General features: G+C 35.6%; 1 pseudogene across 1 annotated transcript in view; it reads right to left on the reverse strand.

The window, feature by feature from the left end:
- LOC308609656 (ubiquitin-like modifier-activating enzyme 1) overlaps window positions 1-8,927 on the reverse strand; it is a 44,639-nt pseudogene extending 35,712 nt beyond the window's left edge. The window contains exon 1 of the transcript in view: window positions 8,595-8,927. The product of the transcript in view is annotated as a ubiquitin-like modifier-activating enzyme 1 (transcript). The remainder of the gene's footprint in view (window positions 1-8,594) is intronic.
- Window positions 8,928-9,280: the final 353 nt, after the last annotated feature.

Here is a 9,280-nt window from a genome sequence, read left to right on the forward strand (position 1 = left end):
ATTCACTTTACTATACAGCAGAAACTAACACAACAGTGTAAAACAATTATATTGCCATATAAATGATAAAAAAAACAATATGCTGTTTAAAAGAACCATTTTATCATTAAGGACACACATAAGCTGAAGGTGAGGGAATAGAAATTGATAGTCCAAACAGTTTCCAAACAAGTGCAGGACTTGATCTCCCAATCTCAGGTAATACAGACTTTCAGTCAAAGTAGGTCACAAGTGATAAATAAGGTCAGTATACAATGATAATGGATCAATTTATCTAGAGAAAATAATAATTGTAAATATATATGTACTGAACGTTGCGGGATTAAACATATATTTAAATCAACCATTAAGAGATCTGATAGAGGGCTTCCCTGGTGGCGCAGTGCTTGAGAGTCCACCTGCCGTGCAGGGGGCATGCCTTCATGCCCCGGTCTGGGAAGAACCCACATGCCGTGGAGCGGCTGGGCCCGTGAGACATGGCCGCTGAGCCTGCACGTCCGGAGCCTGTGCTCTGCAGCGGGAGATGCCACAACAGTGAGAGACCCGTATACACCCCACCCCACAAAAAAAAAAAAAAAAAAAAAAAAAAGATCTCAGAGGATAAATCAACAATAAAACAAATAATAGTAAGTGACTGTATTATCCCACTTTCTACATTAGAAAATTAATAAAGAAACAGAATGTACCTAATAAACTTATAGAAAACTTCCATTCAACAATACCAAAATTCATATTCTGCTTAAGTGCTGAAGGAGCATTTCCCAGAATGGACACTGTCTTGAAACATAAAGCAAGCATTAACAAATTTAAGAAGATCAGAGTCACATTAAGCATCTTTTTTGATCATAATGTTATGAAGCTAGAAATCAATAACAAGAGAAAAAGAAAAATCCCTTATATGTAAACTTATACAACGCACACTGGAAATATATATGGGTCAAGGACGAAGTCAAAAAGGAAATCTGAAACTACCTTCTGATAAACGAAAATGACAACATACCAAAACGTTTGGAATATAGAAAAATCAGTCAATGGATGAATTAATTTTAGCAATCATAGATTCTTCTAAAAGAGAAAAGAATAATCTAAAATAAACCACTTGTGCATATACATGAAGGACTAGGGAAAATGAACAAATTAAGCACCAGGAATAAAAGGAAAAAAATAAGAAAGATTCAAATGGAAATGAATAAAACAAATATCAGATAATTAGGAAAAAATGAATCCAAGTGTTGGAATTTGGAAAGGATCATAAAATTGACAAGATTTAGCAAGACTAACGAAGAGAAAAAAAGAGCTTAATAAATAAAACTTTAACTGAAAGAGGAGAAATTGCAGCTGACACCATAGCATACAAATAGTTATAAAGAATGCTAAAAAACTGGGTTACAAAAATGGATAAATCTCCAAAAACTCCTATATAAAACATAGCAAGACAATCATGAAGAAGCAAAAAACAAGCAAACAAAAAATATCTTGATCATACAAATAATGACTTAGGAAATTGAAGCACTATTCAAAACTCTCCCAACAAAGAGAAGCCCAGGATCAGTTAGTTTCACTGGTGAATTCTACTGGACATTTAATGAAGATTTATTGCCAGTCCTTCCCAAACTCTCCCAAATAACTACAAAAGAGGAAACATTTCCAAACTCATTTTATAAAACCAGGATTTTCTTGATTAACAAAGCCACATAAGGAAATAGAAGGGAACACAAAACAAAACAAAACAAAACAAAAAGCACAGAACTTACAAGCCAATATCCTTGTACATATAGATGCAAAAATTCTCAACAAAATTCTAGCAAACCAAATTCAAAAACACACTAAAATGTTCAACATGCTAAGGTGAAATAATTCCTGGTGATGCAAGGGCAGTTAACATTTTTATTTTTTTTTTTTTATTTTTTTTTTTTTTTTCTTTTTGCGGTATGTGGGCCTCTCACTGCTGTGGCCTCTCCCGTTGCGGAGCACAGGCTCTGGACGCGCAGGCCCAGCGGCCACGGCTCACGGGCCCAGCCGCTCCGCGGCATATGGGATCCTCCCAGACCGGGGCACGAACCCGTATCCCCTGCATCGGCAGGCGGACTCTCAACCACTGCGCCACCAGGGAGGCCCAACATTTTTAAATCAAAAATTTTAATTTACGACACGAATAGCATGCAGAAGAAATGTTTGAAAGAATTTTCTAAATTTTCTTGATTAAAGCTTTCAACTACCTGGGGAGAGAAGAAACATTTTAAATGTAATAAAGATCATATATTATCAAGCCCACAGCTAACATCATATTCATGATGAAAAGCGGAAAACTTTTCCTCTAAGACAGGAACAAATAAAAAATGCTCACTATCACCACTTCTCTTCATCATAATAGTAGAATCCCTAGCCAGAATCATTAGGCACGGAAAAGAAATGAAAGGGATCCAAAGTGGAAAGGAAGAATTTAAAATGTCTCTGTTTGAAGATGACATATTCTGTATGCAGGAAATCCTAAAGACTCCACCAAAACCCCATGAAACTGTTAGAACTAATACATGAAATCAGTAATTTTGTTGGATTTGAAATAAGAATACAAAATTAGTTGCATTTCTATACACTAACAAGAAAATACCTGACAGAAAAAAAAAAAAAAAAAAAAAACACTTCCATTTACCGCAGCACCTAAAACAATAAAATGTTAGGAATACATTTCAGCAAGGAGACAAAATCATCTGTACACCTAAAAATATAACATTTACAAAAACTGAAGAAGATATATGTAAATAGAAAAGTATCCCATATTTCTAAATTGAAAGAATGATTACTGTTAAAATGTTCACGCTACCTCAAGCTATCTATAGTTTCAATGGAATCCCAATCAACATTTCAATGGCAATATTCCCAGAAATAGAATAATAATCCTAAAAATTGTACGAAACAACAAAGGACACTGAAAATAGACAAGACAATTTTCAGCAAGATAAACAAAGCTGGGTGCAACTCACTTCCTGGTTTCAAACTATTATACAAAGTTATGGTAACCAAAATAATGTGAAATTAGAATAAAAACAGACAAAATACCAATAGAATAGGACTGAGAGCCCAGAAATAAACTCAGCCATGTCCAGTCAACTAACACATGACAAAGAAGACAAGAATAAACAATGGAGTAAAAATAGACTTTACACTAAGTAGTGTTGGAAAAGCTGGATATCCACATGGAAAAGAATAAAATTGAACACCCATCTTAGATGACTCAAAAATTAACACAACGTGAACAGAAATCACAAAATCCTTAGAATTAAACAGAAAAAAATCTCCAAGGCATTTGTGTCAGCAATGATTCCTTTGGATATGATACCAAAAGTAGAAGGAACAAAAAGAAAATTCAACATGTGTGAAAACATCAAATTTAAAAGCCTCTGCACCAAAAGAATCTTGAATAGAGTGAAGAGGCAATGGAACAGGAGGTATAGGAATTCTCCTACGGAATGGGAGAAAATATTTGCCAACAACATGCCAGCTACAGGACTAATGTTGAAACATAAAAAAGACTTAGTTTTTTTTACAAAAGTTGAATGATCTAATTAAAAGGTGGGCTGAAGATCTTAGCAGATATATTCCCCCCATACGACACGTACAAATGACCAACTGACACATGAACATTTGCTCAACCTCTTTAATAGTAAGAGAAATGCAAAATAAAACCACAATGAGATAGCAACTCACGCATTTCATAGTGGTTATTATGAAAAAGAAAAGACATAAAAGTGTAGTCAAGCATGTAGAAAACAGGGAACACTTACAGACTTTTGGTGGTAATGTAACTTAGTACAACCACTATGGAAAATAATATGGATGTTCCTCAAAATTCTAAAAATAATACCACCATATAACCTAGCAATTCCATTTCTGAATATACATAATTGAAAGAAATGAAATCAGTTAACTTACAGAGATATTTGCACTCCCATGTTCACTGTGTAAATATTTATCTAAAATATGCCAGGCATAGTCACTAACCGTTTATCAATGATTAAATGGATTAAGAAATGTATATATTACGACAGTGGATATTATACAGTCATATAATGAAATTCCTGCAATTTGTGACCACATATAATCAACTTGCAGGCATTATTCTTAGTGAAACAATCAGAGACATAAAGACAAACTGTGTGATCCCACTTATTTATGAAATCTAAATGTCTGAGGTCTTCAAAAAAAAGAGTGTATACGTATTTAATAGGTGTGAGGTTCGGAGAAATAGGGAGATGATAGTCAAAGAGCATAAATTTCATGTTATAAAATGTGTAACTTCTTGGGATCTAAATTACAGGATAGTGACTTAGTTACCAATACGTTATTGCATGTTTAAAAGTTACTCGGAAAGTAGATCTTAAATGTTCTTACAGCACACACACAAATTTGGTTACCATGTGAGTTGATAGAAGTATTAAATAACATTATTATCACATTATTTCACAGCATAGATGTAAATCTAACCATCATGCTGTGTACCTTAAAACTGCCAATGTTATATGTCAATTGTATCTCAGAAATGTTGGGGAAATTGCTTTAAAGATAAGACCAAAATGTTTCAAATCCATTGAGAAAAGATAAGGAACAAATTCTCAAGATTGGCCTTGGCAATAATTTCTTGGCTATGACAGCAGTAGAGCAGGCAACAAAATCAAAAGTTAAGTGAAGTGAAATTGAACTGAAACATTCCTATATAATAAAGGAAAGAATCAACAGAATTAACAGGCAATCTACAGAATTGCAGAAAATATTAGAAACACATATGAGATAAGCAGCTAATAACAAACATACATTAGGAAAGTGCCAAACCTCTGTAGTGGAATATCACCTCATATCTATTAGATTGTCTATTATAAAAAAAAGAGAAGATAGCAGGCATGACAAAAGGGAACCCTCCTACATTCTTGTTGGGAAAGCTGATTGGTGTAGCTGCTCTAGAAAACAGTTTGAAGATTCCTCAAAAAGCTAAAAATGTAGAACTACTAAATCATCCAGAAAAAATCTTTGGATATTTTTATAGAGGAAGAAAAATCACCGAGTCATAAAGATACCTGCATCCCATGTACACTGCACCATCATTCTCAAATGCCATAACAGGAAAACAACACACTTAGGCGGAATAGATGGAAAAAGAAAATGTGGCACAGAAAAGTATTTTGTGTGGCAGGAAAAAAATGTGTCACAATAAAAATATATTCAGGCATAGTAGAAGGAAAATGCTGCCTTTTGTAACAAAATGGGTGCACCTTGAGGGCACTATGTTAAGTCAACATCTCTAATAGTAAGAGATGTTGAGCAGAATTACGACGAAGTGAGAAGTACTTAAGAAGTAAGTCAGGCATATAAAAACAAACATGGTGTGATCTCACATATTTCAAAAAAAAAATAATCTTAGTTGCAGGTTTTTCTCCTTCATCACTTAAGATGTCCTGCCAGTCCTTTCTGGCTTAAAGAGTTTAACATCTGTCTTTCTCAAACTCTTCCAAAATATGGCAGAGGGAGGAAAAGTCCAAAACTAATTCTATGGAGACACCATCACTGATACCACAACCAGACAAAGATATCACAAAAAAAGAAAACTGCAGGTCAATATCACTGATGAATATAGATGCAAAAATCCTCAACAAAATAGTAGCAAACAGAAGCCAACAGCACATTAAAAGGAAAATACACCATGATCAAGTGGGGTTTATTGCAGGAATAAAAGGATTCTTCAATATATGCAAATCAATCAATGTGATACACCATATTAAAAAATTGAAAGAGAAAACACATGTGATCATCTCAATAGAAGCAGAGAAAGCTTTTGAAAAAATTCAACACCAGGTTATGATAAAAACCCTCCACACAGTAGACATCGAAGGAAGATTCCACAACATAATAAAGGCCATATATTGCCAGAGTCCAGCTCTAGTGAGTCTCGGTATACCCGAGGGATGGATAGCGTCAGCAAAGGACATAATTCTATTACACTTCTTAAAGTATCAGCATTGCATGTTTCTCTTTCTCATGTCTTTATTCTTCATTCTTCCTCTATTGTTTACAATCACAGGTTTATATATCATAGTTGATTACATTACCAGGTACGTGGCCAAACAATCTTAGCACAATCAAACCTGAAAATATTCTATAAAGATTTTTTAAAACAAACATCCCCTAGTTTCTAGATGTCCTATAAAAATATTTCCCCAAGTTCCCATTAATCACAGGTTGTTTCATAGTAACCAAGCCAAGCAGTACTATGATTATTTCAATTGTAAAATTTGGAGCTACTTGTTCCTATTTTTCTTCTTGCATGTGCATCCTTTTACAATGGTTCCAGGAAAATATTTACAATGTACCTGCATGCTCTTTCTCGTTGTTTCCTTCAACTGAGACAGCGTTTTCTCCCTATCCGGGCAAAGAATTCTGCTCTAGTCATTTGTTTTTCTATAATTAATTTTCCTTTATAATAGAACCATAAATTTCCTATGTCATCATCAGGAACTCCAGCCCATGGCCGTAACTCCATACTAGAGGGTGTTTTTCACAAAAACATCCCCTTAGCTCCAGGCTCTTAATTCTTTACCATTTACACAGGGCTTTAGTGGGTACTTCCCATCCTATGATAGTTTCAGGAGGGGGAGTCCTAGAGGAATTTTTTTTCACCTGGAGCAACATCCCCCCAAAATTGCCCCTGTATGTAAAGTGATTATCATAAAACATAACAACGGAGCTGTAGTCCACCTTACTGACACGGCACTGCCTTGCAGTGCCTTCCGTTGCTCATGACTTTGTCATGGTGCAATGCCTCCAGGATGGCTTCCGACATCTCCCCCTTTTTTATTTTTTAAAAGTGCAGTATGTAGCTCCACGGAAAGTTGTTTGATGCTTTTAATAATTATCCTAATGATGACTGGAAGTAAAAATATCAGAATTAGTACAACAACTGCCATGATTCCTCCATTAATGAGCATTGAGAATAAGGTTTTACGTGACACAAATGACTTAATACTTTCAAAAAATTTCTGAGCAGACTGTGCCGGAGATAAACCTAAGTTTGTATTTCCTATGTCATGAATCTCTTGATGTAATTTAGTAGGGTCTAAACTAGCATCTGTTTGGTTCCAAACTCCCATAATATGAGTACGAATTTATTCCCAAGAATATAATGATTCATTCACTTTTAGAGGAGTAACACAAATCCATCTATATTTTTTATGACACCTCAAAGCTAATCTTACTTTGAGCGCTGTTAATTCATGCCCTATGTGTAAAATTGCTTCTTCTAAGGCATCCACCTTTGCTTCTAACTTTCTGTCTATAACTTCCTGAGTAGCCAGAGCTAAAGATACATTTTTTGAAAGCTCATTTACATGTTGAGCTGTATGTACATGTTGAGCTAAGGAACTTATTGAAAGAGAAAGTGATGCTATTACAGCTATAAATGTAGATATTGCTAGAATTAAAGCTGCAACAAGTCTCTTTGAATGTAATAAAAGTTCAGTTTCATGCAAAACTTGTAAGCCATAATCATCATACGAGGCAGAGGATAATTTTACAGGCAACATAATGTATGGCGGTCGTTTAAGAATCATTAAAACTTGTACATTCATAGAGGGATTTATACAATTTGTCAAAATACAATCATAGCAATGTGTCCAAAAAGTAGAATCAGAAGTATTATAATAAATATTTAGATCCACATATTTTGGGGCTACCAAGAATACATAAGGTGCTGACACACAAGCCTGCATAGAATAAATGCCCATATTTTTAGCTCTATGAAGAATAACTGGTGGTGGTGCAGCAATAGCTTTCCAAAGCTGGGTCTGTGCATAATACATACTCTCTTGAGCCATAGTTAGTATAGGAGGCACACATCCTCCAGTGTGCCATCTATTAACAAGCATAGAAGCAGGAATGAGTGTATTATTCCAATCATAATGTGCATGATGTTGTAAATAAGATCTATAATCCTTACATGGATCAGGATTACTCCAATCATGCACATTTTTTTGTGGTATCCTCTATGGGAATATCAATTCTTGAAGAATATATACAATAATTCCATGTAGGAAATCTGGTATTGGTATCTACAGCGTCCCAGTTACTATCCAATTGGTCTTCCGGAGATTGTAATATAGATGATTGTACTCCTGTATGGATACCTTAAGGAGGATTACAAGGAAGAAATTTTAAAGATGAGAGGAAGGTTGATTATAAGTTGGATCTTCTCCAGGTGCTAGGTAAATCAAAGACCAAAGAAGTCTCTTATTAGATTGACTCAAAGGAGAAGCAGTAAGCTGTCCTTTAAGAAAAACCGGTATACATCCATCCTTACGAGAGGCTAGAGAGTTATTAATTGATGGAAATATAAAACATATAGTATGGAACCCTGATTTTCCATGAAGTATAAAATTATTATTTGTTTTAAATTTATTATATGGATAGGAGCTTATGGCTCCTCCCATTAACCTGGGCATAGTAGTAGACACTGGTATACCCTCATTATCCCAGGCTACAGTTTGTAAAATCGGTGGATCAGGGAGATATGTCCAATAAGATTTATCCAAAGCATTTCCCCTAGTTACCTGGCAGGCCAATATAGCAAGCATAGCAACAAAAAGATTTCCAGGTGATAAGGTAGCTCCCTGGTCTGTTACCACTTTCTTGGCGTCATCAGCAAGTTGTTTAATCTGACCCCAATTTGGTGGATTCGAAGTTCCTGTTGAGATGGCTTGTGTCTTGCGAGGTCTTGGGTGTGGATGCGGAAGACAAAGAATTGGTCTCTCTCCAATGGTGAGCTTTTGTATCTGCTGCAGCAGTGGTTCTTTAGCTGATGGTGATTCATTAGCTGACGTCTCCGGCTGTGGTGCCTTGTGCCTGACTGGGAAGTGGTAAGGCGGGGTCGGAGGGCCCGACATGTCTGATGAGACGGTCAGGCACCCACAACGGCGAGTCAGCGTCCTGTGGAAATACACAAGCATACCCTCAGCCGGTGGTTAGAAAATATCAGGTCCTTTCCATTGACGAGTGAGCAGATCCTTCCATTTCACCCTATGTTTAGGTTTATTAATATCAGGATTCCAATGCCTCATCATGGCAGTATTACCTTGTGAATCAGTATTCAAATTATTTAATACAAATAGTGTGTGTTGAAGATGTGATGTGGAGAAGTGTATTTGAATTCCCCTTGCTGTAAATTTGTAATGTGAACTTTTAAAGTATGATGGGCTTTTTCCACTATTGCATGAACCTGAGGATTATAGGGGATTCC

This window comes from Mesoplodon bidens (genome assembly GCF_964165515.1).
Source record: "Mesoplodon bidens genome assembly, chromosome: Y".
NCBI classification, from domain to species: Eukaryota; Metazoa; Chordata; class Mammalia; order Artiodactyla; family Ziphiidae; genus Mesoplodon; species Mesoplodon bidens.